The sequence below is a fragment of the Cyprinus carpio genome, unplaced genomic scaffold, assembly GCF_018340385.1.
Source record: "Cyprinus carpio isolate SPL01 unplaced genomic scaffold, ASM1834038v1 S000006516, whole genome shotgun sequence".
NCBI classification, from domain to species: Eukaryota; Metazoa; Chordata; class Actinopteri; order Cypriniformes; family Cyprinidae; genus Cyprinus; species Cyprinus carpio.
Genome location: NW_024879184.1, coordinates 133752 through 145901, shown reverse-complemented (window position 1 = coordinate 145901; position 12150 = coordinate 133752). Strand labels below are relative to the sequence as shown.

At 32.4% G+C, this 12150-nt stretch overlaps 1 long non-coding RNA gene across 2 annotated transcripts; it reads left to right on the top strand.

The window, feature by feature from the left end:
• The first annotated feature begins 1439 nt into the window (after positions 1–1439).
• On the top strand, positions 1440–9985 carry LOC122143851. Of its 2 annotated transcripts, XR_006159401.1 has the most exons (4): positions 1511–1578; positions 3735–3984; positions 8853–8950; positions 9483–9985. It is a non-coding gene; the product is annotated as an uncharacterized LOC122143851 (long non-coding RNA). The 2 variants fall into 2 exon arrangements; XR_006159400.1 differs by lacking the exon at positions 3735–3984 and having other exon boundaries at positions 1440–1578; positions 9483–9979.
• The last annotated feature ends 2165 nt before the right edge of the window (positions 9986–12150 follow it).

Sequence of the window (12150 nt, the reverse complement as noted above, 5' to 3'; positions counted from 1 at the left end):
CATTGTTGTTATTACTGTCAAATTCAAATTGGCGTTCACCGTGCAGATCTCTGCGATGATGGCGAGTTCATGTTTTCTTGCTGTGGTGCTAACTGCTCTGAATGGTGATTTAAACTGATTTGGATGAAATGAGGGTGTTGGATTTTCACAGCAGCTTCAAGAGCATTCAAACACACTTCATCCCATTACAACTCAACTCTCGATGCTTTCTAACAGTTTATGATATATGTATTCAATATACGCAAGAATGAAATCTTCAAAAAATTAAAAATCAAAAATAAGTATGAATGTTTTGAATGGGAGTTTATATTTTTAGAAGGATGGATGAATTCAAATATTGAGGAGGATTTCGCTAAGCTTTGTTTACTACATACTGGTTGTTAAACATGCTTTATCAACATATTAGCTGGTATATAACATGTTATCATTAAATACTGTATGAGGTGTTTTAAATGGGCAATGAGGATATATGATGTGCTATCTTATTCGAGGGTTTCATAAGCATTACTTTTAATGTCATTTAAGAACATTTAATAACAGCTAATCGTAAATCACCCCTGAAGCTTTGATTGATTCAGAAGTGAGGTGCAAACATTTCTATGGTCATTTTTAAAGGAATAGTTCACCCAAAAATGAAAATTTGCTGAAAATGTACTCACCCCTCAGAACATCCAAGATATAGACTAGTTTGTTTCTTCATGGGAATAGATTTGGAGAAATGTAGCATTACATCACTTGCTCAACAATGGATCCGCTGCAGTGAATGGGTGCCGTCAGAATGAGAGTTCAAACATCTGATAAAAATCCTTGTGGATTATTGTGATGTTTTTATCAGCTGTTTGGACTTTTCAGTAAATTTTTGTTTTTGAATGAACTATTCCTTTAAGTGTGATATTTCATTGCACACACTATTGTCAGTTGTAATGTTGTAATGTAGTCTGTTATTAACATAAGCTTTCTGATCTCGACTAACCCTGTGTAGATGTATCTATCTATAAGAATAGAATTTCTGTGGTATGAATGTTAAAAGATCCTTTCACTGTCATCACTTTAACTCAACATTCTAGAAATGACAAATGACTCCTGTCACAATGTTTGTCATGTTGGGAATCAAGGGCTGAATAAAGAAGATAATAATAAGATAATATGTCAAGCATTATTCAGTTTTGCAGCCTTGCGTGATCTATGATTTGAACAAAAGCGAGAAGATGTATTAATTTTTCAGCTGCATTTAGTACATTTAAATATCGTTTATTAACATTTATTTTAAATAGTTCTTTTAAATTTTAAAATTCCATGTTTTTAACATTTTAAAATGTCAAGTTTTAAAATTTAAAACCTTTCTTTTAAAATGTAAAATTCGATGATTATAATATATATATTTTTTATTTATTCCTTTTTTTCCCTCATTGCTGGTCCTGCAATCTTGCTCCAGCCCACCTGGCTGTAATTTTCAAGTAAACCTAAAGACCTTGATTAACTGATTCAGGTGCATTTCATTAGAGTTGGAATTACATTCTGCAGGAAAGATGTTCTCCTGGACCTGCATGAGCGACCCTGATTTAATGCACTAAAAAGGTAAAAGGCCTATAATTTTGTTATATGAACTATAAACTAACATACAATAAAGTAGCATGAAAAGTAGTTAGTTTAAATACTAATTTCCCCCTTAAAATTGATATTCATTTCATGAATTAAAATCATACAAATCTTGAGTTGATATTTAGTTAGTTGTAAAACACTAACATTTTTAATTAATTGTAATTACCTATTTAATGCTGTCCCATAGTGCAACCCTTTTATTGCTATATATATATATATATATATATATATATAAAGAAAATAATACAAGCAAATACACACACACACACACACACACACACACACACACACACACACACACATATATATATATATATATATATATATATATATATATATATATATATATATATATATAAATAAAAATACATTTATTTGTTTTATAAATTATTTGTTTTATCTGTTTATTGCTATAAAAATAAAAAAAAGCACAAATATTTTAAACCTTCAACTTTGGTAACAGGTTTGCAAAAATTACAAATACAATATTAGTACTTGTACACTGAATTACTTTTAAATGAACAGCAAAAATGCTTAAAGATGAATAAATACCTAAAACCTTACATGCAAATTAATCAAATCCCAATATTCAAAATGAAAAAAGCATGTTTTGTTGCATCGGCGGCACAGCTGAACAGGAGCATGTTATTGCTGTTATTCTGCTGTTATAAATCTGTTCAGCTGGATGGATTGTCAGGTGGAATCCAGTACAATTGCTCGGACCTTTATGAAGTCTGTGACCTAAAAGTCTGAATCACCTATTGTCACATCACATCCCGTCACATCTGTCTATTCCCTGAACATGGCTGTGGGTCTGGGAGGCATTTGTAACACCGTGTGGTTTTGAGGTCAGTGGAGACTCATACCTGAGTCTGTGTCTCTGATGGATGGCTTGTATTAACTCTTCTCTGCTCAGATAGCGTCAAACACGTCTAGTGCTGTGAAATCTCAATAACGCTGCCTATTTTGGGCGTCTGTAGCTGTGCATCTGTGGGACTGAGGGCGTGTGAGTTTGTATCATCAATATATTAAATATATATTACATTTTAAACTCCATATCATATTTTATATATACGTACACTATATCATATACTTTGTTATTCTACATTACATATTAATTGTATGTATATTGCAGTTTGATTTGGTGTCATCAATATATTCTCTATATTAAATATAGTCTATATTAAATATATATTAAATTCAATATCATAGATGGATAGATAGATAGATAATAATAAGAAAAAAATCCCTTAGACAATTAAATACTTTATTAAATACTTAATTTTATGTGTCACCATTGTGACAGATCTTTCCATTTATTTTTCAATGTAAAATTTATTATTAGCCTTTTTTTTTTAAGAAGGTGAATCGGTCTTTATTGAAAGTATGCTTATATATATATATATATATATATATATATATATATATATATATATATATATATATATATATATATATTTATATATATATATATATATATATATCTAAAAGTCTATAAAATATCTATTAATATATATGAAACTCTATTAATATACATTTTGCTAGTCTAAATTACATATTGATTATATGTGTACATGTAAGTGGGTATAAATATTTAAATGTTTTTATATATATATATATATATATATATATATATATATATATAATGTTTATATATATATATATATATATATATATATATATATATATATGACACACATTAAATATCAAATGTATTTTCTAAATTATGTTAATTGTGCGTGAGTGTGTGTGTGTGTGTGTGTATGTGTGTGTTCCCTTTTTTGGAACTTCAACCTGAGCATAATTAACAAATTAATTTGTCTTTGAAGGGAATAATGATCATTTTCAACAACATTTAATATTTAATGCAAATTAATACAGTCAGTAATAATTATATTTATCAATTGATAATGAACTAGTTTAAAAATAACCTGCATAATACATTTGCACTGCAGAATAATCTATTATTAATGTTATTTATGTCTCCGGCATTGAGCACGGAAAAATATGTCTAAAGTCCATACTGCTCTAGTGAACGTATCAATTGACCTGTCCGCTGGGGTTGCCATGTCAACCTGACATCTGTGTAGGTTATGAAGCAGAGATAAAACAGAGGTGTGACATCTTTTCAGGTTCTTCCTAATGAGGGCAATGGATTGCAGTCTGTCCGTGTTGCCATGGCGATGCAGTTTGCAGTCAATGGAAGTGTGTGGCAGTCAGACTGAAGCAGCAGCAGGGCGCGAGACAGACAGAGACTAATGCTGGAAACAAATCAAACCGAGCGCTGAAAACTGCTGCGATACTCAAAGCGCTACTCATTCTGATTAAGCAAGGATGAAGCCAAATATACTGGTCTACAGAGGAAGATTAATCCACGTGTGTGTGAGTGTGTGAGTGTGTTGCTCTGGCCAGTAGACGGCAGTCTTGTCCCGTTATCTATCTATCGTTCGATTTTTCTATATAAAAATATTTGTACTCGGTATTTAATGTAATTTTTTTTATATAAAATAAATAGCTATACGTAACATATGTATAGAAAAATGTTATACATAATTTCATATTTGTAAATAAAATATAATGAATGTGTATATATAGCTGAATTTTCTTTTTTTCGGTAAAATATAATATTATATATATTTATATATATATATATATATATATATATATATATATATATATAATATATATCTATATATATATATATATATATATATATAAATATATAATAAAAATATAAAACAAAATAGTTATGTTTTATATGAAGAAAATACAAATAAAAAAAAATGACTATATGTTTTATTACATATAAGTATTGTATATAGCTGCATTGTGTATAGGTAAACCCCCAATATCCTTTTTTATCTCAAATAAAACATAATGAATGTGTATATATAGCTGAATTTTCTTTTTTTTCGGTATAATAGAAATATGTATGTGAAAACTAAAAGCATTGAAAAACTCACTTCTCAGTATATTGTCTATAAGTTGACTTGATGTTATTTCGCAGAATCTTACATTATTCGGTTATATTCATTATTGATTAATATGGACGGCAGAAGTTCTAGACCATAGTGCTGCTTAAACATGCAATATAATGTATAATGTAGATTTGAACGCAGTTTAAAGCATGTTGGACTGCAGCCAGATGGTTGGGTTATCTGAACACGGCTCTGCTTCAGATCATCTGGGTGATTGACAGGGATCTAATGGGATCGTAGTGCATGAAGATGCTTGAAAAGTCATCCATTTTCTGCTGAACCTGAGTGGGTGGGCTGCCAGCACAGAAAACTCCAGAAACAAATTCACTCGGCCCCAACCTCCAGGCAAAACTTTATAGTGCACAGCCTATCTGCACCAGTCAGGCCCTGAATGAAACATTAGTTTGGCTATTGTTATAAACAATGCAGGTGAACAAATTTGGGGCTGTGCTACCTGCGCTAGAGCATTTCCCCCCACTAAAATCTACAGGCCTAACAGTACAGATAATGCATTTTAAAAACACATTTTTCATAGTTTTTATTTTATTAAAACTTGATTTAACAATCCCCTAGAAACTGAAAAACAGTTTGTCAATCTCACCATTGTGCTAGATCTTTTCATTTCTTATTAATTTAAAATAATGTATTTTTTTTCAGAGGTGAATCTGTCTTCATAAAGAGCATGCTTGAGAACAATCTTAAGATAACTAAAATTAAGGTAAATATCACTTTTTTTTTCCTTTATTGCCTATTTTCAATCGAGCTGTAATTTTGTGTTAAAGTGAAAGTTATTAGTTTAGCTTATACAAAATATGTAAACAAAAATACTGAAAGCACTAATTTGAAATCCACTACATTTTGCAACGCGAAAATAAGCAATTTTCTCATTGTTAGCATCAATAGGTAAATAACTATAATATAATAAAGTGCAGTAAACAGTAAAACTAATTGCACTACAAACCAGTGTGTATATTTATAATTATAATACATTAAAATAATATGCTAAGACATACCCGGGCTGTTTCCAATATCAAGCAGCATGACAGACTGTTTTTACAGCTACAATTTTGAGGTCTTTAAAATCACACGGAAAGAAAGCATATCCCGCTACAAAAAGTCTCTGAAAGCAGCCAGGGATGAACATTTTTGCAAAGTCATAGAAAATAACCAAAACAATCCAAGGTATTTATTTAATACAGTCTCTAGACCAGGGATGAACATTTTTGCAAAGTCATAGAAAATAACACTGCAGAGTTTAGCTCCAACCCTAATTAAACACACCTGAACAAGCCAATTAGTGTTTTTAGGATTACTAGATAGATACAGGCAGGTGAGTTTTTATGAGGGCTGAAGCCAAACTCTGTAGGATAGTGGCCCTCCAGGACCGGAGTTGCCTATCCCTGCTCTAGACTAACAAATAAACAGACATCACCTGACCATAACTGGACAATAAGAACTAAATAAGCTAATCATTACATCTAAATCAACATGTTTATTAGACCCCATTCCCACTGAATTATTGAAAGAGTTGTTACCTGTGGCAGAGGAACCACTTCTTAATATGATTAATACATCTCTATCACTAGGTCAGGTTACAAAATTGTTTAAGTTGGCAGTTAAGTCTCTCATATAGAAACCACAACTAGATCCAAATGAATTTGGCAAATTAAAGACCGATTTCAAATCTTCTGTTTATGTCTCAAGTACTGGAAAAAAAGTTGTATCAAACTCAATTGTGCTCCTTCCTGCAAAACAATTTCAGTCAGGATTCAGGCTCCATCATAGCACACAAAAACTGTGCTCGTTAAAATTACAAATGACTTACTTCTAGCTTCTGACAAATGATGGGTGTCAATACTAGTTTTATTTATCTTACCCCATTCCCACTGAATTATTGAAATGACATACTCTTAGATTGACTGCAAAATTATACTGGTATTCAGGGACAGGCATTATGTTAGTTTAGATCGTACTTAGCAGATCATTGCCATTTTGTCTTCTGAAATGGTGAAAAACCCATGTTAACATTAGTAAACTATTGGGGTGCCACAAGGATCTGTGTTAGACCCTCTGTTATTTTCAATATATATGCTGCCACTTGGCAACATTATTAGAAAAAATGGAATCAGTTCAGACTGCTATGCCAATGATACTCCGTTATATATTTCATTATAACAAGATGAAATCTTTAAATTATCCAAGTTGACAGAATGTTAAAGATATAAAATATTGGATGAACAGTCATTTCCTTTCATTAAATTCGGACAAGACTGAGGTATTACTTATTGGACCAAAAACCTGAACACAGAATCTCTTAGAATACCTCGGTCCGAAAAAAACTTAAGTTGACCAACTTAAGTTAGTAGGTGGTAAAGAGCTGTACGAGCTGGCTCCTTTGTTGTGGACTGATGACCCGACAATTCTTCCATGTCTTATCCCGACATAAGCTGCATTTCCGTTACCCTTTAAACTGCGCAAATTTAAAATTGAAAATACGGCCACTGGAAATGTCAACTTTGCAAAAGCGATATCGCAAAAAGTTTTTTACACTTGCATGAGGTGGTTTTTCAGAAAATTCGAAAAAGGAATATTCCACATAACTGCAATGGAAATAGTTTTGTCACATTTAGAGGTCACCTGGTGTATGTAAAAGCCACATGATATTTCTTTAATGTACTATAACCAAGAAACACCTTATATGACCCCGATTTCAAGTATAAGGGGCTTTCCTTGTCGTTGATGTTTGGATAACCCCTTATTTACACTGCACTCGTCTGCAGTGCATTATGGCCCCAACATGGCCACTTTAGTCAATGCTTGTGTTTATAGCAGCCACGCTGAGGCACGTTTCAGAAACGGCTCTCCGCACTGCTTCGCTAAAGATACACATCTACGTCTCCTTTGATTAAAAATAATGGTTAGTGCGATGGTTGTGATATAGCAAACCTACCAACATGGTTTACCACTAAATTAGTAAATGTCCCCATTTTTAATTTCAGAAATCTGGTCTTCTTAGCACATCAATATGCTATAAACCCTTTAAATACCTTAGCAACCGCATTGCAACACCCTGGCAACCACTTCGTTGAGTTTTGCATGGGAAGCACCACTCAGGGGTGCATTTTCCAAAAGCATCTTTAGCTAACTGTGGTTATGAGTTCCATTGAACTCTATTGGTCACAATGGAACTTGCGACAATAGTTGCTTTTGCGAAACGCATCCCAGAATTTCTTCTGGAAAAATAAAAGTCCTGTTAAAGATTTGTTACTCAACAAGAGAGAACAATCAAACTAATTTACCAATTAGACTTTTCGCACAGCACAGTGCATTTATTTGAGAAATCAAATCAAATTAAGCAAACCTGATGGAATTCATTTGCTTTATTGATTGTGTTATTGATACAGTTCTGCTGGTAGTGGTGGTTTGATAGCACGTGCTCATGGTTGGTGGGATCAGGACACAGGTGTCCTTGTCTTGTGCTTCTGCAAATATCTCTCTCCTCCTCCAGTCATGGCAGGGCTGATGTGAGTGGATGGCTGATAGCACGGCCGTGGAGATGGTTGAGTGGGTTCGATATCTGCCACATTACTCTTACTCATGCCTAAATTTCAGATCAGTGAGCAGGAATCTAAAGGTTTTATGTCTATTGCACTGGCTTACACAAACCAAACTCTCTGGAGAATTTATGACAGGTAGCCACTCATTTCCCTCAAAGCATAAATAAAAGTGTACAGGGTCTTTTTCTATTCAAAATGAGAGCAATCTTTTGCTTACATTGTTTTTTACAGGGTTATTATAATAAAGTAAAACTAAAAATGAGACTAAACCCATTAAAAAAAAACATTTTCTTTACTTGAAATAAACATTAAAAATAAACTCAATAACAAACTCAAATTAATTTGACCATTTCAACTTCATTTCAGTTATATGAGATTCGGCTCATTATTTAAGGCAGTTTAATATCATTAAAGTTGAAATGAGCAGCAACTGAACTTATGTGTTTTGAAGTACAGGTAGGTGGGAATTTTTACAGTGTAGAAAACTACTAAAAAAAAAAAAAATACTAAAAATGACATGCACAACAACAATTACTAATATTGTGTAAATTGAAAATGTAAAATTTAAAAATGATTAAAGATTCTGATTTAAAAACTTAAATATTATCTCATTTATACAATTTCTTACACTTTCATGCCTTCATATATAATGCCTTTTTAAATGTGAAATTGATCCAAAAACATCTCCCAATAATTTTTTTTTTTTTTTTTTCAGAAGTTGGTGAATCTGTTCATTAGTGTTCACACACCTGTGTCCATGAAGAGCATATCTTCAGAAGAAATGATCTGTCAAGGATACAAAGAAAAATCAAGGTAAATAACCCTTTTTTAATTTTTTTTTTTACATTTCTAGTAAAGCTGTAATTTTGTCAGATGTAAAAAGAAAAAAAAAAATCTCACATATTGTCACTGTTAGACATAATTGGTGTACAAATTAAACTAGATCGTATGAAAGTGTTTTTAATATTGCTTATTTTTCAAAAGTCATGGCCATATGTGATGAAACACCTGTGTTTTTCAAGACATCTGGGTTTATCTCTGATTATTAATGTGTTGCTTACAACAGGTAAATCTGAAATTGTTTCCAGAAAATTTGCACTATAAGAAAAAGACCTCAGTAATTTCGCACGTGTCTCCTCCAGAGATTCAGAAGAGCTCAGTGTCACAAAAATGAGCTTAGAAGTTTGCAATCAAAAGTCAAAGTTCTCAATGTGACCTCAGTTATTTCCTACCAAAATCTTCCAAGACCAAATACTCTGAGCTCTGCTAGCCACATACAGCTAATAGCTCTTTACTCTTGTATGTCGACTATTGTCTGATTTGTGCGTATTTGTATTTCTCCTAGGGATTTTTCTCCTGAGCTACGAGAGAGCAACCTATAAGCAATGAAGGTGTCCTTTGTGTAATTTCCAGCAATATGAAATGCTGTGACACATTATAGAGCGTGAAGCTGAGCTGAAGAACTCTTTGTTGTATTGGATGGTGTTCACACTAAATTAAACTGCTGTCGATGCAGAACTCAATGTTAAATTTGGCTCATCGCAGCTCATCACAGATATAATAGCCCTCTGTATGCCAGTATGTAACTCTTAAATGCATGCTTCATTCAAAAATGAAAATTGTCATCTATTTACTCACCATAATGTTGGTCTTAACCTGTACGATTTGCTTTCTTCTGTGGAACATAAGAGATGTTGGGCATGAATGTTTAAGCTGTTGATTTGCACAATACAGAAGTTAATGAGAACTTTAAAGCTCCAAAAATACAAAGTTCTCAAATCTCACACCTGTATGCAATTCTAACTAAATTAAATCTGACAACGAATCTGTAATATGGTTTCTTATAAATAACACATAAAAAAAAAAAACAGCACAAATATTAAGCTCTCTCTGAAGTATTGCCCGTATCTCAGAACACAAGCAAATATTAAGCTCTCTCTTAAGTATTGTGTTTGAATGGACAAATTCACACAAAAATTATGTCAAAATCTTGGTAAGTATCCTATAGCAGACATAGCCGGCTGAACGTACTGTAGCAGTGCATTCTCTTGAAGAGACAGTCTTAATATTAATCGAACAGCAACAACAAATAAATCATTTATTGCTTTTGATTGGATAGCTTTTGTGACTTGGATAAAGATTAATATTTAATTTATACAGTCAAATATGCAATGCTGTATTACATTTTGATTACTTTATTCAATTTCTGTACCTAAAAAACTAATGTTAGACCTACCTAAAAAAAAAAAAAAAAAAAAAAAAATATTTTTACTCTTTTGTATTTATTTGTGCTGTTGCTTGTAGTAAGATAGAATATTCTTATTTTCTTTATTTTGTATTCAAAAGTATAGTTTTTCCATAAACACAGCACATACCGAACCACACCGAAACAGTGACTCTAAAAACCATGATACAAACCGAACCATGATAAAGTTAAACCGTTCCACCCCTAGTGTATAACTATATAATATAATTTTAAACAGAAATAATAAAATTAAATTATTAACATACAATAAATATACATGTAAAATGTATAGATGTCTTAAATACAATTAAATTATACATTAATGAAATATATAGAAAATAAATATTTAAAACTATAAAATATCTAACAATAATAATGAAAGAAGTACTGCTACTAACTAAATATGAATGTTTAAATATAGTTCATACTACATTTGTATAGAAAATATATTTAAAGAATAAATTAAATATAATAATAGAAATTCATAATAATAATAATAACTAAATATAAGTGTTTAAATATTATAAATTATTTATAAAAAAAATTGTATTGAAAAATATCCATTATATTGATACATGACACATCTTAATGGGCCGTCACTGAATATGCTTCATTTCCCTAGAATCCCAGAATTTACCCCCAAACTCATCAAAATGGACCCAAATGAAACTGCTTACAAGATGGAAACTTACACAAAATGCCTTAGTTACATCTGTTCTTGTACATGTCTGAGTTTCATTGAATTGCACTTCATTAAAATCCCCTTTTGAAATTCCAGTTCCACATCCTGTGACGTGACCGATTCAAATTCCCACTGGAGAACTAAAAAAGAGGAAATTCAGGGTATGTTCCTCAAAGCTACCAAATGACTTCATAACTTTCAAAATATAATGCACGAGTCTCACAAACTTCTTTCAGGCTTTTGTATTCAAACGGTGATTTCATGTGCACAAATCACATTGCTTCAATAAATCATGCACAGAATGACAGTGAGCCCATCACTGACAAGAGCGACATGACCTCTGATTCCTCTCCATCACACACACTCCAGCGGAAGCCGACGTTTGTTTGTGCACACACACACACTCAGACCATTCTAAGCAGATCACGGTTGACAAGTAGACGTCCCACAGCTCTGTTATGACAAAATCCCTCCATCTCATTCCCATTCTCATCTGCGTCAGAGTCTGCCTGCGCGCTGCAGATAAAGACTGCAGGGCTGTAATCAAACCGCTCCTTCCCATCGGCTCTACACAGCGCTTTATGTTATTTACCAACAACTACGTGCTGCTCAGACTGCAAGAACACATCAGGACGCCAGACACAATGTATGTGGACATGAGAAATGAGCTACACGTAACGCAAAGACGGCTGATATGCTAGATATTTGTTTTTCGTGCGTGCATAAGACAAATAGCTGTTTGGTTCTACAGAAAAAAGGAAACGAAATTACATCAAAAGCAAAAAAGGAAGCAGAATGTTTTATATAGACAAGGCCTCAGGAAATGTTTCCACACTTGCAAAAGGCAATTACATTTTTTTCCATCACACAAATGATGCCTCATTCTGACTTTGTGAGCCATTTTTGAATATTGATTTTAAATTTAAAACACAAATCTCATTACATTAGCATTCAGAACTGCGTAGGACAGCAGTGATTACAGCTTCCAGTCCTTTTGGCTCGCTTTCCGAATAATCTCTCAGTTTGTGAAGTTTGTTTTTCCTGCTTGAGCTTTGTCAGATATTATGGATGTGGATCTGTAAATGC